Source organism: Aotus nancymaae, unplaced genomic scaffold (assembly GCF_030222135.1).
Source record: "Aotus nancymaae isolate 86718 unplaced genomic scaffold, 86718_ANA_hifiasm-v0.15.2.pri h1tg000019l, whole genome shotgun sequence".
Lineage (NCBI taxonomy): Eukaryota > Metazoa > Chordata > Mammalia > Primates > Aotidae > Aotus > Aotus nancymaae.
This window is the reverse complement of record NW_026988431.1, coordinates 28,304,370-28,332,275: the sequence shown is the minus strand read 5'-3', so window position 1 is coordinate 28,332,275 and position 27,906 is coordinate 28,304,370. Positions and strand designations below refer to the sequence as shown.

The window sequence follows — 27,906 nt, the reverse complement described above, 5'->3', positions numbered from 1 at the left end:
CACCATTTGTAAGAAGTCACTACATCAGAAACCACAAATAGAACAATGCTTCTCAAATCTTAGCATCCATCAGGATCGCTGGGGGTCTTGTTAAAACACAGATTATTACACCCACTCCCAGAAATTCTGATTTAATAGGTCTGTACATTTCTAACAAGTATAAATGATTCTCATGCTGCTGGTTCAGAGCCCACATTTTGAATAGTACTAGAATTAAACCTTGAACATTCAAACACCAGCTACTCCTACCAAAGTGAAGCTTCTTTCACTGTTCACCTCTCTTCTACACCAAAGTGCCTCTTTCTTCAAGGTACATGGAGTCTTTCTTAAACATTCTTATAAGTTTTGCTTAATATCTAAGACTAAAAATGTATGAAGAACGCAAATAAGTAAGGCAAACTATCCATGATGGCTTTTCTACATAGTAGATCCAAGATAGAATGCATTTGTTGTAAACTTTGTAAGAAAGTCTAATAATCACAGAGACCAGAAACATGGCAAGGGGGCATGCAGACCTGCCAGGACAGTTTACATCTAATGCGTGCACTAACCTTGTTTTAGAGGTAAACTGAGCCTTTCTATTAAAATAATGTAGATTACTTCAAGTCAGAGTGGCCTATTTGACCATTCCAACACATAGTACTAGAAGTATCAAAAGAACATGTCATATTAAAACATTTTATTTATAACTCAAAGGGCATATATTAAAGACAACCCCTTTCCATATTCCTAAAGAAGAGAAGAAATAGAAATGTAAAAGTTTCTAGAATAAACACCAATTACTCCAAACATTCTCTGGTCTTTATTGCAATGCCTGCAAAAACTGATCTGGACGAGCAGTCATATGGGAGGATAGTTTTCCTTTGAAGCCTATTTCTTTATGTCCTTTGCTCTAAATATATATGAGTCACTTTAACATTAGGAGATCACCTTGTCAAATGCAATTTCTTTGACTGCTCTTTTGAACAGCCTTCTTCCTGCCTCATCCACTCTTTCCTTTTTTAACTTTGCAAAGGAAAGTCTTCATCCAAAATATATTATCGCAATGAACCAGAACATGAAGCCTTTGAATAAACTCAGAATCCAGCACTGTTCATTATTTCCCATACCACAGACCATCACCCTTCTTCAAACTCCCACAGTTCCTCAGGTAGTGCCATCACAAGAATTAAGAATTACCCTTGGGTCCTAGAAATTTGGGGAGACAAGTATTGCTTCTTAGAATCAACAGTGCCTCCAGGTAGTCACACAGTACTATGTACATTAACTATTTAGCTATTTATGTGTGTATATTTTGCAGATAGGGACAGTGAAGCAAAATGAAGTTAAATGATTAAAAAATGATACCAGAGAAATTCAGAGCAAGATTAAATCACTATATTCCTTCAGCAGTGTTTCTCAACCAGGGGCAATTCTGCTCTCCAGGGTACATTTGGCAGTGTCTGGAGACATTTTTGATGGTCACAATTATGGAGGGAGATACTGGCATTTCATGGGTAGAGGTCAAAGACACTGCTGAACATCCTAAATTGCACAGGACACTCCACATGAGAATTGCCTGGCTCAAAGTGTCAATAGTGCAAGGTTGAGAAACTAACTCTGGTCCACCGGCATCTCTAGCATTACATTATTTGGCCCCTAATAAATAATTAAAGAATGGCTCCCTTCACAATGTAGTCCTTGTATAGTATTTACACAGAAACACGCCACCCAAGTGCTATTTCTGACATGCTATACTTTTTAGTTACTTTTAAAATAGAGGATATACAGGAGACACAGAGGAAACTGAACAAAGTTACCAAAGCCCAGCTCCTTTGTTTTAATGAGAAAACCTAGCAAAGTCCAACTCCTTTTCTTAGCAACCTCCAGGTGCTGAGCTATAGTCTGCATCTGGCTGCTCACCTGAACTCTTCCTCTGATGTACTTTGCAGCTGCCCTTTCTTTGCTTTATCCCCAAGCATGTCCATCACTTTAGAGCAATAATGATGTACGTTTATTGGAATCTCCAGAGATCTCCTCCTCTAATTGTCTATTTTGTTCAGTAAATTGTACTCATTACTGAACCACATGAGGCACCTAAGGATATCAGCCTTTTCTGGGTGCCCTCTGTCTGAGCCTAGATAATGGGACATTATTTAGCAAAGGTTCAGCAGTACTGAGCCAAGCTTCTTAAAACAACCCTTTAGTTTTCAGCTGAGTATGTTTCTTTAACCTCCTATACCTCGTTCCTAACCATCCTCAGCTTTTCTTAGATATATATGAATCATTATTTTCTCTTCAAGGAGTCTGGTTTTAGTTTAAGCTCTAGAAGTTGGAGAGCTCAGAAAGCATGTGATGTCCTTTCCACACCAAACAGTGAATCTCCTTCTGGTCTCAAAAATCTGCAGCACCAGTGAAAATTCAAAGCCAGTTTTGGTTATAATGTTCCCAGTGCCCACACTCATTGTACTAGGGGCTGTAAATAGATGAGGCATGAATGGGCATGTGACTTCCAGTAATGCTAGATAAAATAAAATGGAACAGGCAAAACCATGTGCTTTGCTAGTGCTATTATCAACCAAACCTTTAAAAAGTGATTAATGAAGGAAAAGTTAAGCAAAGTAATCAAGGAAGAAGGAAGATTGTAGGTGAGGGAAATAAGAGCTACCAGAGCTAACATATGAAATGGCTATAAGAAAATGATAATCAAGTCCAGTTCCCTTCTCTACAGAGCTCCTCCCATATAAATCACACACTATATGAACTCATTAAAAATTCCTATTTTGAAGTATTTCCATGCACAAATTCCATCCCATCACCTTGGTCATGGTTTTCTCTTCATAATTGCTGATTTGCATAATATCTATGAGTTGGATCCATAAAGGCTTTAGAAGCTTTTCACAGACAGGGTATCACATTGCACTGACTCCAAGAGACAGATGAGACAAGAGCCTCTGTGAATTGGAAAAGCAAGAAAAACAATGGCAGAGAATGCCTTTGCCTTACCCTGGAGTAGAGGGTGTGGAAGCCTTCAAACGCACTTACATCCTCATGACCCATCAGCTCTGCTGCTTTTCACTGCTCATTCATTTCTGCATGTTGGATGACCACCAATCTATCACCAGCTGGCAAAGATGAAAATGAAAAAAATGCATTAGGCCAAAGGATCCACAACTTCAAGTCCTAAGCCACTGCTGAAGTGAATATGAGAGTACACTATGTGCTTACCACATAAACCCAAACATGTGTAATAGCTCAAGCTCAATAAAAGTTTATTTCTGTTTCATGCATGCATACTGGGCAGGGGAACATGTCAGTGGGGTGGACCTAATGTAGTGATCCAGGTACCCAGGATGACAAAAGTTATGCCATGTTTAAAATATAATTTCCAAGGTTGCCCTATGGGTCCTCTCCATTCCAGTCAGCTAAGAATAGAAAACAGTATGGAGAAGTTTGCATGAACATTCTCTGTGCTTTTTTTCCTAGAAGTAGATCGTAATACTTTTCCACTTCCACCACATTCTGTTGGTTGGCTAAAACTCAATTACACAGTCACATTTAACCTTATGGGCTGCAGGGCAGTGACCAGACCCTATTGTACCAAAGTGACTCCAGCCCAATCACGAAGACAGCATTAAGCTTAGAGTACAGGATTCTGAATGAGACACTAGCACAGTAACTTTGACTTGGTTACTTAACTACTCTGAGTTTCAGTTTTCTCAACTGTAAAATACCTTTCCTCTCTTATAGGGCCAATGTAAGACTCAAAATGAAACAAAGCAGCACTTCAGATTTTTTTTTTAAGAGACAAGGTCTCACTCTCATGCTCAGGCTAGAATACGCTGTGTGATTACAGCTCACTGCAGATTTAAAACTCCTCAGCTCAAGTGATCCTCCTACCTCAGCCTCCTGAGTAGTTAGAGACATATATATGTGCCACCATGCCCAGCTTATTTTTTCTTAAATTTATGTAGGGATGGAGTCTTACTATGTTGTCCAGGGTGGTCTCAGACTCCTGACCTCAAGCAATCCTCCTGCCTCAGCCTCCCAAAGCACCAATTTTACAGGCACAAGCCACCAATTTCTTGGACTTTAAGGTGCATGTGCATCCTCTAGGCATCTTGATAAAATGCAGATTTGGATTTGGTAGGTCATGGCCAGAGAGTCTGCACTTCTAACCAGCTCCCACATAATACTGGTGCTGCTATCCTTTGGCATTTTGAGTAGAAAATAGATAAAGGATTAGAGAATATTTTTGAAAACCATAAAGTGATTTGCAGATACAAAGATTATCCTGGCACTAACTGATTATAAATAAATTCCAAATTAGGCAGTATTTTTAGCATATGTTTAGTCTGGGTACCAGGTACAATTTCTTAGAGTCACAGGATTTTGGAACACACAATTTAGGTAGTCACTACTTTCTCCCCTTATTTTCCAAACAAGGAAACAAGCCCAGAGAAGTCAATCATGCCCCCAAAATCTCACAATAACTCAGCAATGTGCTGTGATTAGAATGCAGAAATTTGACATTACATAATAAATTAGGTTATTAGATAAACCCAATTATAACCATCTAAAGAAGAAAAGGTAATTTTTAAATATTCTACTAAAGCAAGAATATTACTTTCGCCAAAAAGGTACACAGTCAAAAAGGTGACAGCATGTAAATTCACCAACATGGGTCACCATAGTACCAAAAGTAGGCAAGGTGTCACAGGACACAAAGCAAGATATTTTCAAGCAAATGTTCTTCCAACTTTAAAAATTTTGCATTTTTTTAAACAGGGATTTTTATTTCCAATATATACAAACTCCGAGTCACTCCTATTTGGAAACCATTAGGAAAAGAGAGAATTTGGGATTGCAAATAAAAAGGAATAATTAGCCAATGAGGAGCAGCAATTTCTGTAGTAAACCCCAGGTACAAATAAAGGAATACAAGGATTTTCTAAAATCCCTAGCATGTAAATTATTTTGCATCTCTGAGATCATTCATGGTGGGTTCTAGGAGCCTAGAGTTGAACATGAGGTGTAGTACCTCAAAAGTAAAAAACTCCAAGTCATGAATTTGAAAGGAAATGAACATCTGTAAATCAAGTCAGACTGGGGGAGAAGGGAGACTCTTAGTATGCATGTCATTGCCAACAAAGCAACATGAATTTGAAAGTGTTTTGGTAAAATTAGAAAAGAGTACTTATTGGGGAAGAAATGAGAATGGAAATCAATACTCGCGTATCCATTATTAATTTAAGATAGGTAAAAGACTATTATTAGCATCTCCATTTAGTGAGCAATTTTTTACAAGGTAAAAATGTTCCTACGAACTTCAGTAAATTTACGCCATACCTTACCCCCAAGACTCTTCCACCCTAATGTCTTTTAGCTCCTCAGACAAGAACTCAAAATTCTTACCCTATTTTGTGTGTGTGTGCCACAGACCTCTTTTGTAGTCTGCTGAAGCCAAAGAACCCCCTTCTCAGACTGTGTGAAATGTGTAAAATAAAATACATAAGATTACAAAGGAAGTGAATTATATGAAAGATTCTCCTATCCACAAAATAAAATACATAAGATTACAAAGGAAGTGAATTATATGAAAGATTCTCCTATCCACAGAGATCTTGGGGAGTCCAGAGACCCAACATAAGAACAACTAATTGGGGAATGACTCTTCTAGGACGATGAAAGTTTTTTTCTTACAAGAAACAGCATATACAGAAAAGTTTTAAAATCCTAAAGATGCACAGTAAAGAATCCTGCTCACAATCAATCAGTGAAGAAAAGAATGAGCTGCAAAGAGAAGCCTGACCTTGAATTTCTGCCAAAACTCATAGCTATTCATGCTGTTGCTTTAAAGTCCTACATTAAGGAATTATTCAGAAAATTTTCTTGGCCCCAGTCCTGTAGACACAGCATATTCTGTGGCCTGATGGCAGATGAAATAAAGCAGCATTGGAGAAGGGAAAACTATATTGAGTCCTGAGCTTGCATCCTAGACCTCTAACTAGTTCTCTGCCACTAACTGGCTCTGTTACTTTAGTCAAGTCAGTCAACTCTGAATGGAACTGTCTATAAATTGGGAAGGATAAGTTAAATCGTCTTCAAGGGTTTCTTCCTATTCTCAACTGTTAGGATCCTAAGATAATGCACAATCATTTCTCTAGGAGGAAACTTTAGCAAGACTTCTTTTTGCCTTAAGCTCACAGTATGAAAATATTTTCTAAATAATTTTTGGAGTCTTCAGAAACACCTTATCAGAATCACCTAACCATAGAACTTTAGACTTGGAAGAGATTTTAAGAGACATCCACCATCTCATCAATCTCAGTGAACAGGTGAGAAAGTAAGGTTCAGAAAGGTGAATAGATTTATTTTTAGTCACATAATGAAGTGGCATTAATGGACTGTTGGGCCTACTGCTATCTAGCACAAAGAGGATTTTAGTATTCATCATTGGTAGTAAAGACAAGCTCATCAGTTCACTTGGAGAGATAGAAAGAAACCACAAATAAGCTAAGCCATAGGATGGGAACTACACAAAGCAGGCGAATAGGGTAATGGCACCTAGAGGCAGCATCCTATACCTCGGGCAAGGTCAAAGCTGGGGCCCTCATTATACACTATAATCTTCCCATCTCAATGAACAGTAAATAACAGCTAAAGAACAAAGAATACTTATTTCAAAAGAGGTGGATAGACGAATTAACTCTGACTAACGATATCACTAATACCAAAGCACAAGTTTGGGGTTACTAATATAATATTGAAAGATCAGCATTAACTAAGAAAATCTAAAAACACTTTTTAGAAATTTTCAAGTTTTAGAAGAAACTAATTCAGCATTACTTTGACTTATTTTCTGTGGACAGCCCTGAAACATAGTGACTACTTTATCAGCATTATTTTTACTAATACTCTCGCTGCCATCTTCAGAGCAGGTACTTACCAGCTACTGTTCAGGTTTAAAAGTCACATGCATATTTCCACAGTGTATAAACTAGCTTTACATGCAAATAATTACAAACGATGAAGTTGTTGGAAACTGTGATCAAATCATGATTATGTTTAGTTAACCAACAATATGTATGGCAAGTGCTTTTAAAGCCTATGCGCTGATGCTTGTCAGTTTACTCTGCCTTCTCCCTTCAGAAACACACAGGCACAGTCAATGTAATCACATCCATTCCTCAATCCCCACGACACATATTATTCCTACCTTATGTAAACAGTTATGTCTTTCAGAACTGTTTTCTTTGAGATTTTGAGGGCTGACATAGTCTTTCAAAATCTTCTGACTAGAGGCTACATACTGCTGGTTTTCCAGCTCCATAGTTCAGCTCCTCCAGGAATTCCCAGAGGCAGCAGTGCCATCTACTGGTAAGGAGGGTACAGCTTGTTTTCTCAGAGTCTAGGGTATGACATGAGCCAAGAACCTGAAGCAACTGCAGCCTAGATTTAGGTCTTTGTGAGCTCTTCTTTTCTCAAGCACATTACAAGCATAACTGATGCTCACAACCTGAGACATGTAACTACCACAGGAGCCTTCATCGTGTGAATGACAGGTCCTCTGGAAGCGATATAAAGCCAGCCAGGCTAGCCAATAATAGGCAGCTCTGCCTGGAAATGCCTCCTTAAGGATCCAAAAGCAGGCAGCAGAGCCTCACTGATATGAACTTCCTAGCTCTGCTTTTTCCCCAATGCTTTCCTATCAGATAATCTCACCCAGTGCCCCCACCTGTGGCATTGTTATCCAGCTGTATCTTACAGTATGTGTCCTAAGGTGCTCAGATCCTTCTCAATATGAAGGCTCTTTTACTTACACAATGTGACACAGATCCTCCTCAAAAGGACACTACTGCTTAGGCATGCAGGTCGGACTCTAATCTCTCTCATTCACTCTCTATCCTCCCCATCCCTGACCCAGGGGACAGAAACAACAGAAAGGAAATGATTTTGTTGTTGTTGCTTTGAAAGCAACACTAGTGGGCTTTTATTGAATCAGAGAATAAAAACTTGTCCTATAGGTCACTGAAGTATGTTGCTAGATGGACTAAGCCTGTCAATCTTTTTGCTGTCCCTTGCATAACCGAATCAGTGTTTCCAAACCTTTTCAAAATCCCTGCCTCCCTTCCACAGGCCAAACATTGCATACCCTTTGTGTAGTTTACAGAACAAAGATGAGTTTCTTTCCTCTGAAAATAAAAGTGTATATACCCTTTCAAACTATGCCACCTACCTCACTCTCAGAATTCTTTTCTCCCCTCTACTCCATGCCCGTGTGTGTGTGTGTGTGTGTGTGTGTGTGTGTAATCTGGGCTTGCACGGTGGCTCACACCTGTAAACTCAGCATTTCGGAGGCCGAGTCGGATGGATCACAAGGTCAAGAGTTCATGACCAGCCTGGCCAATATGGTGAAACCCTGTCTCTACTAAAAAATGCAAAAATTACCCAGGCATAGTGGCACACGCCTGTAGTCCCAGCTATTCAGGAGGCTAAGGCAGGAGAATCACTTCAATCTGACAGGCGGAGGTTGCAGTAAGCCAAGATTGCACCACTGCACTCAAGCCTGGGCGACAGAGCAAGAGTGTCTCAAAAAAAACGACAACAACAACAACTCTGATAAAGTTTTAAATTATTCCCACTAATTTGGTTTGTGTGACAGTCTATCAGGTGACAACGTATATTTCACTTTACTAAGGTCATTTGTGATATTCTGAATGAGCTTTGCAGCAACTTGTTCTTTTTTCATTCATCTCAGAAAACCAACAAAAGTTGATTTTCTGTGGCTGATAAACCTGAATTTGATCCCCCTAACAAATTTAGGTGTTCCCTCTTAAAAAAATTACCTTGCCTAGTAACTCATTTCTTAGCAAATGTAGGCATTTCACAGGCACGGGGTGTGTTTTAGAGGTTTGAAATCAGGTAGTTTCCTAAAGAAACATGGTGTTGTACAGGAATGTAAGAGTTACAACGGGCTTTGAAGGTATCAGGATGTCTCCTAGGGACAAGGCAGAGAGACCCTTGTCCATCTCATACCAGAAAGAGTTTTGAATGAATTACGTGGAAACTCCAGAACACAGTAAAATCTTCATAATGAGTTGGTTGAACCATTTCTTAGTGAGTAGACTACCAGGTATACCCAACAAATCAAGAAGTTAGTTAACCAGTGGAAAATTGAAGGGACTTTTTGTGTTTGCCTACGAGTTGTCTGGGGAAATGGAGGAGAGGCAGGGAATACCTTGCACAGCTTAACCTGCTCTTAAGTTCCTGGACACACCTTCGCCTTTTTAAAGTATGGTTTAAAGGCAACAATCCCTCTCCCCCGATGCCCACACAAACCTCTTTTGGCAGCCAAATGGTCTTAATCAAGCACACACTTTTCAAATAATTAAGGAGGTCTGAGTAGGTTTAGTTTGGACCCTGCCTTCCCTCTCCATACAACCCAGTAACATGCTGAAAATAATTACCCTCCTGGGTAGCCCCAGAAAAACCTGATTACAGAAACTACAACCCTTCCTCCGAAAAAAACGTTATCTTCTTGAGGAAGAATCTTAGTGTAATGGTCTGGTCTGCAGTTCACTGCAGGCATTTCCCTCCTCATCATTTACCAGTCATCAGTTACGCTGTATCTGAAATCCCGTTTTGTAGCCTCTCATTTAGACCGGCTCCACCGGTGCCCAACTGCTTTAAAAAAAAAAAAAAAAAAAAAAAAAAGCCTCTAAACGAATCTCTGGATTCCTCCAGCAGGCTCAAAGCGTTCAATTTCGCTGAAACTCTGGGGTGAAAGCCGGCAGGTCCAGCGGGCAGAACAAGCTCCCGGGCAGCACGGGGGCTTCGTCCCCGGAGAGGCCGCCCGCACCTGGGCAGAAGGGCTCTTCGCACAGCTGCGCTAGGAATTCGGCTTCGCTCGCGGCCGCCGGATTAGTTCGAGTCCCGCGGGCTGGCCAAAGTGACACTACATTTCTTTTTCTTCGTTCTCCCATGTGACAGGTCCCCCTGCGTTAAAGCCACCTCCTCCTCGGCCCCAGCCTAGGTTCAGCGCCCCTGACGCCCGCGCCCCACCACCCGCACCCTCCACCTAGGGAGGGGGCTCATGCCAGCAACCCTCCGGGCGGGAAACAAAGGCGGAGGCAGGGCTGACAGGTGGGCAACTCCCCGCGGGCAGACCCGTCACCGCAGTGGGGAGGATGGGAAGGTGCCTGAGAGGATAGGAAAAGGGAAACCAAGGCAACTGGGACTGCATCCTCCCCGAAGCTGGGCTCCTGGGGCAAGCTGACCCCACACCTCCCCGCGCCCCGCCCAGCCCTGCCTAACCCGCCTGCCGGGACCCAGCATGTGAGGGACGGGGACCGCCCCGCAGCGCCGCTTACCTCGGGAGAAGCGCTCCGGCTCCCTCCGACGGCTCAGGAGAAAGCCCCACCGCTCGCGCACGCGCTCTCGCGCACTCGCGCCTTCGCCCCTCCGGCCCCCGCGCGCGCCCCTCCGACCAGGCTCTAGCCCGCCCCGGCCTTGTCCGTCAGCGTCCGCGACAGCCAATCCGGTAGCACGGAAGGCCCATCGCCGGTCACGTGGTCAGACCAGCCAATCACCAAATTGCCCTCGGCAGCGCCCGCTCCGATGTCCCTAGGGGTTCGGTTGCTACCTGGCAGAGCCGGTGCGAGGCGGGCATGAAGGGTTGAGTCTCTGTTTTCGGAGCTGAGTAGCACTCAGTTGATCAATTACCAGATCAATTGCCTTCTCAAATTCTAATATAAATAAGAATCACTTGACTATCTTGTTAAAATGCAGATTCTGATCCAGAAAGTCTGGGGTGAGGACCTGAGACCCTGCATTTCTAATAAGCCCCCAGGTGGCGATGACTACGCTCCTGGTCGGAGGATCACTCTTTGAATTGCATCTGTCCGAAAGTGATGGCTGTAGCCCCAGCTCCACGTTATCTGAAAGTTTCGTGACCTTTCTTGTCCTTCTTCCACTGATGGGAGGCGTTCCTTTGACTGCCTACATGGGGTGTCCTGGTGACGCTTACAGTTTGGGCACCAGCTGAGGGACGGTGTGTTTAATCCCCATATTACCCACTCTTGGACTATGGAGCAGCAATGATGCCAACCTAGTGACTGGAGTGTGGAACCAGAAGCGGAGACAGAATGTCTATGGAAGAGAACACTGTGTCTACGTTAATCTAAAGGGTTGGGCATGTGTGTCTGAGTGTCGCGGTGCCAGACTCTTGGCCAGAGAAGTGGTATAAGTGGTCTCTGCTTCTCAAAACGTAACAATCTGTTGTAGAATTACACAGGCAAGCTCAGAAAGAAGCATGTGGGAAAACGTGGGGAGTTAATGGTCACAGCACAAATTTAGGCATAAGCTGGAGAGGTTGTAAAATAACCTGCCTTGGGGATCTTAAAAACTGTCCAAATATTCTTCTGTCTGTAATTCCAGAGTCAAGAAGTTAGGACTCCCACTGGCCCTGTCATCTCTCAAATTTGACCTAAAGACTCAGTGTTTTCGGACTGGCCAGCTAGAACCTTTGCCGTTCATCGTAGCCAAACTCTTATTACCCAGTAGTGTACCACAGTGGTTCAAGATTCTTAAGTGCTGCATTCTCCAAAACCTTCTTCCCTCATCTCTTCAGACCAGGTGGTATAACCCTGCTTCAGCATTTATCTCTCACTATTTTTATCAAGGTGATCAAACGCACTTGGAGAAAACTTCACCTTTGTCAGTGTGTCTTGGACCTCTCCGGCTTCTCATCCCCAGAAGTGAAGTCCACCTAGTAATCTCAGACATTGTACATCACGTTGTCCCTATCAGAGATGGCATTGCACAAAATTCAGAGTTTCTGGGAACATATTAAATCTGTCACAGCAATGGTTCTGGCTACAGGAGGAGTAAAGAAATGTCTAAGCAAGAAAAATGTTTTGAAAGCCTCAAAGAAAGGTTTTTTTGCTATCATTAAACCAGTTTTCAAGCCTGGCTGGACGGTATTTATGGAAGTAGACTGTGGGGCCCTGTGCCTGGAGATTCTGATTGGGATGAGAAGTGGGGCTTAGACAGCTACAGGTTTAAAAAGTTCCACTGGCAATTTGGTATTCAGCCATGCTTGAGAACACCTGTATAAGCTGCCAGATCGATAGACTCATTTTTTAAACTAGGAAAACTAAACTCTGCAACACAAATCACTAATGACATATACACTCTGTAAACAGAAGAACATTTTCACATAATTTTTGAGAACTGACTTTTAAAGGCCAAAAATAATTCATAGGTAATAAATACTCCAAGGACTAGTCAATGAAATAAACTGAAAAGCTAGGTCCACAACTAGGTTTAATTTCAATTAAGTATTTCTAAAAGAGCCTATTGCCTTTTGTTAACCTTGCCAAACTGATAAACTCTCTGGTGATAGCTTTACTTGTTTTATGTCCTTCTTAACTAAAACAAAGTTCCATTTGAGCATTTATTTTTATTTTTTAAGTTCTGGGGTACATGTGCAGAATGTGCAGGTTTCATGTGATGGTGGTTTGCTGCACTAGCAACCCATCACCTAGTTGAGTCTATTTCAAAGATTCCAAGGATTTCCAATTCTCTTTACTGGCATTTTACCAAATTCTGTTGTTGTTTTTTTTAAAGTAATTAGTGCCTGCATCTTGAAAAATTGTACAGAGCTTTTACATGGAGTGATATTCAATATAGTGGAATATGACTTACTGAGATTTTAAGTAAATTAGTGAGGTCCCCTTAGAACATTCTACTAAGACTAGCCATCTTACTCAAAAGTGACTTTATTTGTGACACCAGAAATATAGAAGCCCAATGTGTGAGTCTGCAAACTAGCTTCCCTCCTTCTCTGACACTTTAAAAAATATATTTCACAGCATTCAAATGGGGGAGAAATTTTTCTCACCTTGTAAACTTGCTTTATCTATTGAGTAAAACAAGAACAGTTTTCACTGCTACTTAACTAGTGTAAGTAATGTAAATTTTTAACTAGGAAAAAAGCATCTATTTTTCTCTTTGTAAGTGTCATCACTACAGAAAGAAGCAACAAGAAACAAGGACTCTTGCTTGAGGATATTAATTTGAAAAAAAAAAAAAAAGACCATCCATGCTGTCATTTATTCTCTGTTTTTCAGTCTACTTGCCTCATATATGTATAACCTGGCTTTCCTGTCTCAGGAAATAGATATATTAGTAATTTGATGTGAGTTAGCTCAAACCAGGTTTCCTATCCCTTAGTCCAGAAATTGCTCAGCAAGAGATTTAGGTATATTTGAAAAGAAAAAAAAAAGATAATATATAAACCATCCACCATTTTGCCAAGTCACAGAAATCCACCCATTGCTGTATTATAATCAGAACCCACATAGACTGCTTTATAATTGCTAATTACCGTTTTATCTCTCTGACAATAAATAGCTTCTCTAAACTTAATTGATTTCATTCATGAAGACCCATAGATGGCCCAAGAGTCTAGTCTCCATCTGTCATATACATCCTACCAGGATAATTTTTTATATCTATGTATCTGTGTTTTAATAACTGATACATTTATCCCTTTACTGTGATATGTATAGATTTAACCCAACCACAAGGCATTTTTGTAGAAAACTTGGTTTTCTTTATATTTTCTATAACAAATGTTAAAAATATAAATATTCTCTTTTATTTTTACAAAACATTTTAGACTTAAAATGTATAGAGATAATATATACCCCTCTGTACCTCCCCAACTTAGGAAACCAAGAATTACACATACAGTTGAAGACCCCATGCACCCCCCTCAACAAGCTAATTTTTTTTAATGGAGATTTCATACTTAGCAAGCTTAATCACAGAGGAGAGAGAATGGTTTATGGAAAGAACACCATATTTCATGCATATAATAGACAATACAAGTGTAAATGGGCAGAAGTCTTACTGAATAAAATGGACATTCCAAACTGATATAAGAAAAAGCTAAGAAAGCTGGAAATCACCTGTGGTCCAAAACCTGTGTCTTATAATTACAAATTGGACATGGAAAGCAGGTAATCTTTAGAAAACAGCACAGTTTGGAGCAGAGATGAGGTGAGGATTCAGGTTTCATTCATTCAATCAACACACTACATGAGCCTTATCTTTTAGCTCATTTTAAGAAAAGTAAGCTATCATAATTCAAAATAAAAAGCTTTATGTTACAAGTGAGGCACATAATGGTGCCTGACACAACTCTGACTTAACGCTTATTGTAATGCCCCTCATGTATGCCAATTCGTATTCACGTTTAAGCAAGCTATTATTATAAAATGTTTCTCTCAGTCCAAAACAAGTCACACACACACATAAAAAATAGCAGCTCACAAACTTAAGTATTTTCTTGGAAACTTAGAGATTATTTTCACTGATTTTCTTATTTATAATTTTTAAATAAAACACATCATATTCCAAGTAGTTTGGACTTTTTGTTCCTTAGATGCATTTCTCCTCACTTGCTCAGACTCGTTTACATACCATTTTATGGCTATGCCTCCTGAATTTCTGAAATATAGTTTCATCAGCTTGCAATTCTTATGCAGAGGATCTTAGCATTTCTACAAAGATGAAATATTAGATTGCATGGATTCTACCAAATGATTCCTAAAAATTATGATGACTAATTGCTGGGCCTGAGATGTCTTTCATGCATGCATTCATTCCCATTCAGAAACGCCTCTAGGATTCTCTATGATGAGTATGACCCACACTAGATGCTGAGGCTACAGGACCAAGCAGACAGGCATGATTTTCACCTAGGCAAAGTTTAACATCCTCTGCCTGTCCTTTAAGTACCACCCTTCGGGTCGAGAAGTTCTGTGAGCCCTGAGGTGGCAGGCACCACTGATGCCCCACCAAGATCTCCTTGGGTCTCTTTTAACAGCTCTATGCTCCCATTTCTGAGCCTCTGCTCCCTTGCTGAGTTCTTCAGAGAATTATCTGGCACCACTTCACCTGTATGAAGAACCAAACATGCCTAAGAGAGTATACCACCGTTAGCAATGATTAACAGGTGTACATGCAAAAACCCAGCCTCTGCTTTTCAAAGTGTGATTATCTCTAAGGTGTCATTTATACTACAGAGCTCTCTGCATGGCCAGGCGGTCTCTTGCTTGATATCTCATCCCTACTTGACTCTTATGAGTCCTCCTGGGTGTTATTTCTTTATAAATCACCTACCCTTGAATACTTACTTGGCTGAGGGTCTACTCCTGGGAAAACTCAGCTTATGGTCACCCCTTTGCTTATTATTAAGGTGTTAATAAAACACTGTGTTTTCTTAGTCTAAGTTATGTTATATACTCTATATTGTAAGATGCATGAGGACAGAGACCATAATTCATTCATCTTTGAAACTCCCCAAGCTATGACGCATAGCTGAAGCACAGTCAATCTCTGTTTAATTGGCTTGAGCTGAAATGTCTCCGGAACATTTTACACCCATTTCTACCTTTCACTATTCTCTAATCTTATCCCTACTTCTCCGCCCCCTGATAACTCAGCTCTGGCCACCTTGACCTTCTTAACTACTTTCTCAAATATACCAAACCCACTCTTGTTTCTGGCTGTAATATTTTGTCCTTCACCACCACCACCTTGCAGCTGTTGCATCTTCAAGATCCTCCCTCACTTGCTAAATTTAAGTCTCTCCTCAGAGGATTCCTTGTCAGAGAGGCTTTCCCTGGTCAAATGATCCAAAGTAGCTTTCCCTCCCATAACTGTCACTCTCTAACTCAAGCCTTTCTCAACTTAGGGTTCCTCGAGAAAATTAAGCCCTGTAGAAAATGATTTCAATGACTGCTTTCTTTAGTCTCCCAAGGATAGTACACAGTTGGTATCATTCTATCTGCATAGGAGAGAAGTTAATTCATTCTATACAAAGTGTACCTTAGGCCATTAGAGATTAATTTTCTAGTAGAACTGGTGGAAAAGGCCTGCTCTAACTTATTATCCTACTTTTTTTTCTTCTTACCTCTCATCAACATCTGATGAATTATTTCTTTGTTGTCTCCCTACCCTGCTCTCTTTAGAATATAAGCACATGAACTTTGATTCTGATCCCTGCTTATCGCCAGAGTCTAGAACTGGTACACAGCTAGCACTCAAAAAGTATCTGTTGAATGAACTTCACAGGATCCATTTGTATTATAACTTTTAATATCTTTTTTATGTCAAAACAATTCATGTTAAAACTTCTCCATGCAGAAAAAAAATTATAGATTACCCAAGAGGAATGATGACAGAAAATTCTAAATAGAATTGGGAAAGCAAAAAAAAAAATTTGTCTAGATAATAATAATGAAAGGCTTTAATTATCCAAACACAGAGCAGCCAACTGCTCAGTCAGGAGGAGAGGTGAGAGAGGCAGTGGGAATAAGTGTCAATAAACTGAGAACTGCTTTCTAAATCCCACAAGAAAAGGAATGGAGGGAAATTTCATCCTAAAAAGGATCAGAAATGAACCCAAGAGATTGTGTTGGGTGAACCACTAAGTAAAAACTAATAACATAATTAAATTCTACATCCTCATGGGACAAGGGAAAACCGTGAAACAAATTGCACATACTTTAGATTTTTTAAAGGAAAATGTGATAAACATAGATCCTATTTAGGAGACAATTGAAGTAAGAGACTTTAAAATGTCAATAACCCACAAGGAAAGCCTAAATACTTTGTTGTTATTGTTTGCTTTTCACAAAAAGCATATACCGAGGAATAAAAATAACAAGCATTAGAAGCAGGGGCTAAAAAGAAAACTATTAGAGCCATATAAATTATCAGAGAAAAAAGAAGGCATTTCCCTGCAAAATGGTAATTCATGTGAAGAGAAGAAAGAAACCCAATCAATTTTAAATGAGGAGAATAATAACTACAAAAAAAAAAAAAAAAAAACTTTTAAAGCACCTTGCAAATGTCTCCAAAACCAAAAAAATGAGATTATTTTAACATGTCAGAGGAAGGAAGTCACTCAAAGAATACGTGGACTACTTTGATCTTGGTAGATAAAGGATTTGCTCAAGAATGGAAAAGGGCATGTTTCACAGGCTGAATTATTTGCCTCGAATTAAGATATTGAAAAAATGACACAGAGACTTCCTTTCCTATGATATCCCCAAAGATGCACTAGTTAGAATGACTAGTGATTCAGGATGCTTTACAAGTCTGAACAAAATCCACGTGGACAAGCCATGAGGACTGAGAGATGGGGAACCTGCTGGCTAAGTGAATGACTTGTATCACAAATGTGTAGCTGTTCCCCATTCAATATGAATGGGTTCTGAGGAATCTGAAAAAAGATAATTTCAAAGATTATTTTTGTTTAAATATTCAATGATTTTTAGCTTTCATTACAGGCTCTATGACTTTACCATACTTGAAATTCAATTGACTTAATGAAATGGATAATCGACTGGACCTGATACAAATTGTATGTGGCCATGTTCTGTTTTTTCTTGTCTCCCTTGGCATTAGCTATCACTTGTGAATTTACTGACCAATTACACCTGAAGTTACAGGTTTAAAACAAACCAAAAGCCTGGCACATAATAATATTCAGTAACTGTTACCTGCTTTAAAATAGATTTTTTCAGTAAACATAAAAAAATACCAAAACCAAAAAATTAAAATAAAATAAAATCCAGGTTGTCTTCCCCTCCCCCTTTATTTTCTTTTTTTTGTGCTTAGCTCTCTATTGGAATTTTGTCTGCCATCTCCAGCTATATCAACAACTGCCCTCTGATGAAAATTTCTACTAACAAGCGGTCCCCAAACATGGCCCTAATATATTCTTATAGTTATTTCTGCTTAAGAAGCCCTCCTGAGAGAATCTCAAAGTACCTAAAGCCATTGCATTAGAAGAGTATTCAAGTTTTCTGTTTTCAAAGATTAAAAAAATATTTTCTTTCAGCTAGATCCCTCTCCCCAATGTTATGATTGCTTGTATGTCAAGCAAGATTAGAAATTTAGTTTCAAAGTGGGCTATAGACCCAGTCCTGTGCTTCTGCCAGGAATCTGAATTTCCAGAGCCCAAGATCCCTTCCTTCTGTTATATGCCCTCATCACACACATTTTCTATTAAAACCCCAAACTGAGACTAATGCTTCCCATTTCAGATATATAATTAGAAATGAGCCCCAGAGAGGTACTTTACCAATTTCTTCCAGTTTGCTTCTACAGTATATATCTGCTCTAAACATTGTAATGGCCATTACCAAGATTCCTATCTCCCAAGTCTCAGTTCAGCATCCAGCATCTCTCCTCTGAGCTTCCACAGCTTGCCCCTCCCCTAACATGGCTTCCATCACACTGTATTGCCATTGGCAGTTCAACAGTTTATGACTTCCGCTAGACTAAGTTCTGTCTTGTTCATCATTGTATCCTGGCCCTTAGAACAATGTCTGGTGCAAAGTAAGTGTTCAGTAGTCACTTGTTAAATGAATAAAAGCACTCATTCTCAAAACCTGCCCTCTACTTCTGCTGGCATCTCTGCTGATTTCCCTTTGAACTGGAGAATTATTCTTACCTATTAATAGGGTCTATCATTAATATTCTGTTACATTTCTTTTCCTTTGAGGGCACTTTTCTCTTTCTGCTAATACATGCATGTATAAATATTTACATTTCTTTTCATACTAAATTACTTCTCCATTCTCACCTTTATTTCTTTCCTCCTGCTAATTTTACTTAGAGAATCAAACGTAGATAGTATGACTTCAAATGTGAGCAATTGACCCCTTGTACAAATTGCCAGTGATTGCATCAACAGCCATATAACAAACAAACAAAAGGCAATATAAGATATTCTTGATATTCCATTCCTTTACCTTCCATTTTTTTCTAATTAAAAACTTTCCTTTCTATAGATTTTTCTGTCACTACATCTTATTCACTTACAAAACATTATGTCAGTGGGTTTCAAACTTGAGTGTGTACCAGAATCACCTGCTTCAAAAACAAAATTTTTGGACCCTAGGACCCTACCCCTAGGGTTTCTGATTAAGTAGATCTGGGGTAAGGACTGAAAATGTATGTTTTTAACAAGTTTCTAGATACTGCTAATGCTTTTGCATGAGAAGTGAACTTTAGAATCACTACTGTATCAGGGATACAGTGTTTAAATGACAAACTAATAAACAATATTAAAATGTAACTAATAAATAATCAAAAATATAAGCACAAAAGGAATTGCTCTCTGTGATTGGTTATGACCAAAGGAGGGACTGGAGTCATTCCAGGATGCTAGTTCAATATGGCACCATAGCTCAAATGGTCAGCCAGATGTTGAACATCATTCAAAAGAAATAAAGATTATTGCACTAAAACTATGTGTATCTCTGGTTACTGAAATTCAAGAAAGCTACAGCAGCCCTGGAAAAAATGCCAGGAAGGGTATCTGGGCTGATGGAAAGCAAGGGTTCCATTGGACAGAGGCTACCCTATAATGAAAGGAGGTGGCAGGTTTTCTCATTTCAAGATGGTAAAAGCTAAGAAGTGGGACAATAAAAATTTCTAAGATCATGAACAGTACAGATAGACTAATGGTCCAATTCTGAAACCCTAGAATGCACAGTGAGGGCAGTGGGATCCTTTAAAACTCAACTTAGGGAAGTTTATGAAGCAAGTACTACTTTACTCAATGGGAATATTTTGTGGCACTCATAACCTCCAAGAATGATGTGAGTAAGGAAAATAAAGATAATGAAAATGTATTTTGTCAAGTAGATAAGTGATAAAATCATAAACTGCTTAAAATGAAAAAGCTAATTAGCCTGTAACATAAAAGTGAGGACAACCTATCTCCCCAATACCTGTCCCCTTGCACTGTCTTTGACAAAATAATGTAGTAAATACTTCCTGAGTTTGTCTCATAACACAGTTCTAACCTTTTCCTTTTTTTTTTTTTTTTAATTGAGATAAGGTCTCACTCTGTCATCCAGACTGGAGTGCAGTGATGTGATCGTAGCTCACTGCAGCCTCAAGCTCCTAGGTGCTAGTGATCTGCCTTAGCCTCCTGAGTAGCTAGGACTACAGGTACATGCCTCTATACCCAGTTAATTGTTTAAATATTTTTAGAGATAGGGTCTCACTATGTCACCAAGGCTGATCTCAAACTCCTGGGCTCAAATAATCCTCCCACCTTGGCTTCCCAAAGTGCTGGGATTACAGACATGAGCCACTACACTGGACCCAGTTCTAACCCTTAAGACCAAATGAGCAATATAGACATTTAGACTTCATGTTGTTCACCTCACCTTGAAATATGACCTGTGATCCAAGTTTAGCACCAGTAACAAAAAAAATTAAAGTTAATGAATAATAATCTATCTATTTGCTCACACATGCTCTAGCTTTGTGATCCTTTCTGGGTGTGGTAATTTATGCAACACTGATAACTGTGTGAGTTTGGGAGCCCTCCTGTCACCCCAGGCTGAATCACTGACAGATAAAACATGACATATGACACAGTAAAAGAAAAAAGAGTGAGAGAGACACAGATTATGGTTTAAGGTAGAGGTTGCAATACAAATGCTTATGGGGTGAAGCAGGTGAAGCAAAAAAGCGAAGCAGGCAAGGATAAGACAATAGGAAGAGGCTAGGCACGGTGGCTTATGCCTATAATCCCAGCATTTTGGGAGGCTGAGGTAGGTGGATCACCTGAGGTCAGGAGTTCACAACTAGTCTGACCAACATAAAAATATGAAAATTAGCCGGGTATGGTGGTGCATGCCTGTAATCCCAGCTTCTCAGGAGGCTGAGGCAGGAGACTCGCTTGAACCTGAGAGGCAGAGGTTACGGTGAGCTGAAATCACGTCACTGCACTCCAGCCTGGGCAACAAGAGCAAAACTTCCTCTAAAATAAAAAAAAAATAGGAAGAAGCAGGAACCGTGTTGTTAGTGAGTTTCAGCCTGTTGTTGCAACATGAGAGTTTAAAACCACTCACATCTCATAATTTTTTTCAGCAATCTAGAAATTCATGGAATTTATCCAGTTGGGTTTTTTTTAAGTCTATGGGCCAAATGAAACACATCTGCAAATTAGATATGGCCCTTGGCTAAAAGGGTCAATTCCCCATCCTAAAATCTCCCAAACTTCTTCTCAGAATTGCATCACGCGATCATTGCTGGGTACAAAGGATACCAAGAAGTATAGTTTTTGTTTGTTTTGTTTTGTTTTTAAGCAGGCAGAGTACATTGTTGCCGTGAAGAAAGTCTGGATTCTATTACTAAGCAAAAAAGGAGGCCACACATCCTAAGGAGGGAAGGTGCCCCATACTTTGGAGCACTAGACCTAAGAGATTCCACAAATATCTACCTTTTCAGCAATGTCCTTTCTCTTTTCCCTTGAAAGATCCTTGGAGGTCTCTGGATCAATATATTAGCCTGAATATAATGTGACTTATACTGTTAATTATATAACCATAATGAATTGAAGGACTGTAGTCATTGTGCCAAGTTTGGCCATTTTCAATACAGAGCAGGTCTGTATAAAGCAAGCACATGAAAGAAAAGATATGCTAAAAATTCCAGGTACACAAATTAAAATTTGAATTACTACCTTTTCTAGGACTTTCATGATATGACAGATGTACTTCTCCTGTCATTGTCCTAGTCTCAAGACAAGCAAATGTTTGAGAAGTCATTAGATTTACATTACTTTGGGAAATATCACTGAAGTCAAAAGCTATGTGGAGCAAGTACACATTTCTCACTTTCATATCAATGACTGTCTTATTTGAAGAGTTGATTGTATTCATTTTAAAACCCAGAGAAGAGAAGGCAATAATCTACCAGTAATGATGCAATGGTCATGGGTGAGGATTGATTAAGCCTTCAGGACTGCCTTCTCATTTACCTGATTTTACATTTGCTGGGCTTCACCTTAAAAAACATAGGAGTACGCGACAAACCTGCACTTTCTGCACATGTACCCCGGAACTTAAAGTAGAATTTAAAAAATCCTTAAAAATAGCATAGGTGTAACGCATCTGAGACACTAGGCAGAATACTAGTTTCAGGTGTTCTGTAGTCTCAAGAAATCTGAATTCACTATTAATTTCACCTAGAATTCATTTTCTTCAAATTTTATTATAATCAAGGATGTACTTAATCACCTTTTCCATTCACTGGGAAGAAAAGGAAACTCTTTGTTTCCACTTTTGCAACCTATTCACTTCAAGGTTTTGTTTCAATTTGATTTTTAGTTTTGTGGGGTTGACTTTTGGGGAGGGTACAAATGATGAAGTACTCTTGATTCGACATCTCTAGTCAGTAAGATGTTCTAGAACTAAGGATGTCTGAGGAGTGTGACAATAGCAACACAAATTCACATTTGAACATTAAATCCACAGTGTTGCAGTTGCTTAATCTGGGTCATGCTAACCAACTCTCATGCACCTTCATCTATTCGTTGAAGAGGGCTTCCAGCCTTGGTAGAGCCAATATTTGTGTTTCAGTCTAGCCAAGTCTCATTGGAGTTCATCATTACCCATTCAGTGAGACATGTCAAGGGCCTGCCCTTTCTTGTAGCTTTGGGAATGGTTTTCCTGTACCTGCATATAAAGCAGGAATCAAATGGGAATTCGTATTTTCCTTGTCAACCCAAAAGTTTCACTTATATCACATTTGCCTTCAGCAACCCATGTTAAGTCTTGTGAATCAATCCTTCATTCAGACTTTTAAATTCGCAGTTCATGATATAAGATACCCCTCTGTATTATACAGACATTGCTTTGGACTAGATATATAAAAAATCCAGCTCTGTGGCTTATCCAAAATGTATTTTAATCTTCTCATGTAAAAAGGAATCAGGAGGTAGGCTGGTATAGTGGTTGTGCAAGGTTGTCATTGCAGGTCAAGTTTCCCTAGAAAGCAGACTTTGCCATGGAAACTGCATGTATGAAGTTTAATGGGGACAGTGCCAGGGATCAGCACCCTGTAGGGTAAGGGCAGGCAGCAGAATTTCATAAAAGGAAGAATTTGGGCTGTGGTATGGTCACAAGACCTCAGTCAAACCTGCAGGGTGCTCTGAAGCTGGTCCTTCAGAATCTTTCCGTGTTGGACCAAGGTGGCAGGCCTTTATACTCCTCATCAACTAGTGATTGGATGTGGGCTGCCTGCCAGGAAGGGGCATGACCTGGAGTAGGGTGTCTGTCTTCAACTGAGGGCAATTCTCAGAGAAGGCTCATAGCAGAGAGACACCAGCTATCAACAGACCCAGTGGTGGAGATTGGTGGTGGATTCCTGAAGGGGAATCAGGCAGCATAGCACAGTGCCCAGCACAGCTGTCATGTCCCAGACTCCTTCTACCTTCCTTATCTGCTATTCTTAGCATGTGGCTTTCATGCTCATGGATGATTCACGATCTCAAGAATGAATCAGGCTTATTTCTCCATCCCCAGCCTTATTTCTCCATTCTGGATAGGAACAAAAAGGAGTACCTATATCAGGAAAGCAACTGTTATCCAGAAATATTCATCAATCTTCTACTTATGTCTCATTGACCAGAGCTTGTCACATGGATGCTCTAGCTGCAAGAGATGATGGGAAATATGTTTCAGCCAGAAACACTGCTGCCTTGACCAAAATCAGAGTTTAGAATTTTTAAAGAAAAAGAATAAATGGGTGTGGCATTAGCAACTAGTAGTTCTCCCAAACCATCTGATTTTCAAAAAGAGCTAACTATCTTTGGCAAGGAGTTAGTGGCTCTATAAACCTCAAGGATTTTTTTCTATTTTGTTCCCAGGAGTCACTTTATCTTAAATTTTGTGATATGGGGACAGTGCTAGGAATCAACACCCTGTTGTGCTACTACCTCCTTCTGCAGTTACTGATGGTTAGACTTCATTTACTAATAGTCATGATTTTCTCAAAATAATAACTCTTAAACTTCTTTCTGAGTGACTTCTCTCCTTTGCCCTTTCTATCTCACATACATGTACATATACATACATACATGATTTCCTATTTCTGTGCTATTGAAAGTCAGTGATAACAATCATTATTAGATCTTCATCGGTGCTGGATCAAATTAAGATACATCTAGGGATAAAGGAGAAGAGAGACCTTTGTCAAAGAATCACAAAGAGAACAGAGGTATAACAAGTCCAAGGTGGGGAATCCTGCTGAAGTAGAATTAGCTGAGAGTATAGTTGCCAGATTTAGCTAATCAAAATACAGGATGCCCAGTTAAATTTGAATTTCATTTATTTTTATTTTTTTCTGAGATAGGGTCTCACTCTGTCACCTAGGCTGGAAGGCAGTGGTGTGATCATGGCTCAATGCAGCCTCAACTCACCAGGCTTAAGCGATTCTCCCATCTCAGCCTTCCCAGTAGTGGGACCTCAGGTATGTGCCACAACACCTGACTAATTTTTTAATTTTTTGTAGACATGGGGTCTTGCTGTGTTTGCCCAGGCTGTTCTTGAACTTCTGGGCCCAAGTGATTGTCCCACCTTGGCCTCCCAAAGTACTGATATTATAGGCATGAGCCACCACACCCAGCCCTAAATTTGAGTTTCAGACAAACAACGAATAATGGCAATATATCTCAAATATACTTCTGCAAATTGCATAGGACATAATGATACTAAAATTTATTGTTGTTTATCTGAAATTCAAATTTCACTGGATATCCTGTATTTTATCTGGCCACCCTAACCAGTAAGAATAGTGTTCACACTGTCACATGGTTATATACTGCTATTGTGCCCATTTCTATAGCTATTAATGTCAACCACTGCCTTGGAACTTTTCCACAAATCTCTATGTGAGAACTGCTGTTCAATATCTTTGGAAACTAATTAACTGATGCAGCTAAAGCTAAATAATTTCTTACAGCAAATTACATTTTTAATATTTACTGTAGCACAGATTCCCCTAGGGTACATGGATAGGTTTCATGTACCTTAGTGGGTCTCTGAATCCACTAAGATTGTGAAGAAAATTTTGTGTGTATGAATATTTTTCTAGAGAGGCAAGTCGTAGCTCTCATCCATTCTAAAAGGAGTAATGCCTCAAAAAAAAATGTTCATTCCCAGGCATATGGCAGCTTGTTAACTTATCTTGGTTATTTTATATGGGAACAGAAGTAGAAATATCAGTCATGGAACAAATGCTTTAGAATTCTTCTTTTAGGGAAATTTGGAGCAAATATGAGAATAAACTCTTTTCTTTGCCAGTGAAAAGTCAATTGTAGAGTTAGACATTAGAAGTACTATTAAGCAAAACCACTTAATCTTAGAAATCAGTCAGACTTTTCTTAACACCTATGTGAGTGAGATTTCTCTTCTTTAACTATTGAGCTGTTTCAAAAAATAGAGATTAGAGACTACCATATTCCCTCTCCCACCCTCTGTTTTTGGAAGGGCAGATTGAAAGGTTTGTCTGCACTCAAGACCTGTAGACCTGACCTTGTGACTATTTATTTTTCTTAAGTGTCTTGTTCATTCATGGAGCTTGATGGTGAAGACCTCCAATTATATAATTCTTTGCTTCTCATTTGGGATCCTGTTCTCTAATAGGAAACGCTACAAAATAGCAAGCATAGAAACAGTCTCATGAGCTAATGTAAGAAAGTGGAATTCTTTTTTGTTCTCCCTTCTGTCCCCAGTGCAATGGAATGGTCTAACTCTTGAAGCATTATGCTCTCCTAACAACAGTTTTCTGAATTCATGTGCTCATAAATAATGTACTCATTGTACCATGGCAAATTTTCAGGAAAGCTCCCAGCCACATGTGCAGGTTTCTCCAATAGTCTTTGGCATACCACCATTAACTACATTCCAGAGTGAGTTATGCCCAATAGACCATGAGCATTTTGAAGGAATCACATTTTATTTGGCTTTTTTCCCTTCTGGATCTAGTTTATTGCCTAGAATACAATAGAGAGTCATAAATGTTTGTTGAACGATTGAATGAAAGGATGGATGAATGAATAAGTTAACAAATGAATAGAAGTTGCATAAGACCACAAGGAACAGGCTTAAGATAGCTTGGTCAGGGGCTAATACTCAGACTTTCCTCTTCTGCATGCACACCTCTCCTCTGAGAACTCAGAATGCAGAATTATCTATTTCTCTCCAGGCTCTAGAAAGGAGGAAATAGATTTAGAATTTTTATTCTATTCGAGAGGGATTATATCTTTTATTTTGAATATTCTGTTGAATTGCTTTGGGAAAGAGAAAACAGATTCCAAGATTCTAGATTCATCTTTTAATGTAGGCTATCAGGTTCATAAACCAGAACTCGGGGCAGAGAAGTCTTCTGGAAGAAATTGTTTTCTAAGCTGAGACCTCCCAGATGAATGGGGATTAGTTAAGTAAATGGAGTAATGAGTGTTGAGGCAATGGGAGAAACACATATTCTGAGTAGAGAAATCATACGTGAAGGCCATAGTCCAAGGGTGGGAAGTTCCTGGGCACGTTTGAGACAAATCAGACAGGGTGTATAAACTAAATCAAGAAATGCCATGCTTCAGCATGGGCAAGTTCCTACATCCTCCTTGCTGGGCCCATGCCTCAGGGGGAAATGTGCTTTAAAGAGCCTTCCTCAAAGTTTCCTAAGTTTCCCTCTAATGTTTCAGAGCTGTTGGCTATGGCAGTGCCATTTGGGCAGGGCACCCACAGCCCAGACTGGGATTTACATGGAATCTCTATTTCTCTCCCGCAGTACTCTCTAATCTACCTTATGTGTGGGGTTGAACAGATGACCCAAGGAGCTCCAGGACTCATACTATGGAGTTTTCTTAGGGCTACAGGGCCAGGCCCTGTTCCTAGAATGGTAGTCTGGCATGCAGATTGCTCCTGCTGGCAGGTGCAGTATTTTCTGCATATAATCTCATGAGATTGGGCCACTAGAATGCTGCTGACATGCTGGTTTGGGATGACTCAAACTGTTTGCATAAACTGTTTGTATATGAAGCCCCACAAAAAAAAAACATTTTTCCAGAATACGCATACCCTATGGGTGGCTTTGTTAAGGAATCTGGACTTTATCTCAAGAGTAAGAGAAAAAAAATCAAACTACATTACCCCAAAATTCATTTTGTCTGATGTCATTTTGTTTAATGAAAAACATTGTTTTTTATTATAATAAAATGTAAATAACATAAAATTTACCATTTTAGTCATTTCTAAACAGTTCAATGTCATCAACGTCTTTAATGCAACCATTAAATCTCTCAATTGATATCGTTAGAAACAAAAGCCCAGAGAGACCAACTGACCTATCAAGGTCACACACGTTACTAGCGGAAGAGCTCTGCAATGCGCAGTCAGTGCTGTTTCCACCTTTCCAATTCATTCATTTAATAAATTCAGGTTAAGGAAACTGAATCCTGAAAGGCAAAGTGACCTTGACCAAGCCAAGAGTAGGACTAGCAAGATCTTTTGACCCCAGGCCAGTGCTCTACTTTCCCCATCTCACTACTTCAGGCTGCCCTGACCTCCCTCCCTCATTGTCTCCCTTCCCTAGTTCTTTCTACCAGAAATTCTGAGCTTTCTTGCACCAAAATGTGAGTTTCACACAGCCAATTAGCACCTAAAAATGATTTTCTAAATCAGTACTCGGGGAGTGTCAAATCCATTGGTTGCAATATGTTTTCACACCAAACTTCAGTAATTTGTCAGTTATGGGTGAAAGAAACTATGTGCCACCATTTCCCATCACTGATAAAGTTCTTCATGCAGAATTTTTGGCTGTAAATCAAGTTTAAGGAATCCATAGAGTAATTTGATTATTTCCAATGCATTATATACATTGGGATTAGTTCCCTTAAATATATGACCATTTACGAGTGTCTGGCACATAGTAAGCGATCAATAAATATTTGTTGAATAAATAAATGCACCTATTATTCATTGAATTGAATTTTTTTCCATTAAAAAAACTAAGGTATAATTTACACACGGTACAATT

The 27,906-nt window shown here is 39.6% G+C and overlaps 1 protein-coding gene across 6 annotated transcripts in view; it reads right to left on the bottom strand.

Moving 5' to 3' along the window:
• The window catches only part of TMEM108 (transmembrane protein 108), a 658,024-nt gene that overhangs the window by 348,187 nt on the left and 281,931 nt on the right, over positions 1–27,906 (bottom strand). For 3 of the 6 annotated variants that reach the window (XM_012451206.2, XM_012451216.2, XM_012451207.2), the window contains exons 1-2: positions 10,353–10,440; positions 2,986–3,104 (exon numbers count right to left, since the gene is read on the bottom strand). The gene's annotated coding sequence lies outside the window, so the exon portion shown is untranslated. Of the gene's footprint in view, positions 1–2,985; positions 3,105–7,198; positions 7,268–7,717; positions 7,769–10,352; positions 10,441–27,906 lie in introns of those variants that run through there. The other 3 variants (XM_012451211.2, XM_012451210.2, XM_012451209.3) reach the window with 3 other exon arrangements.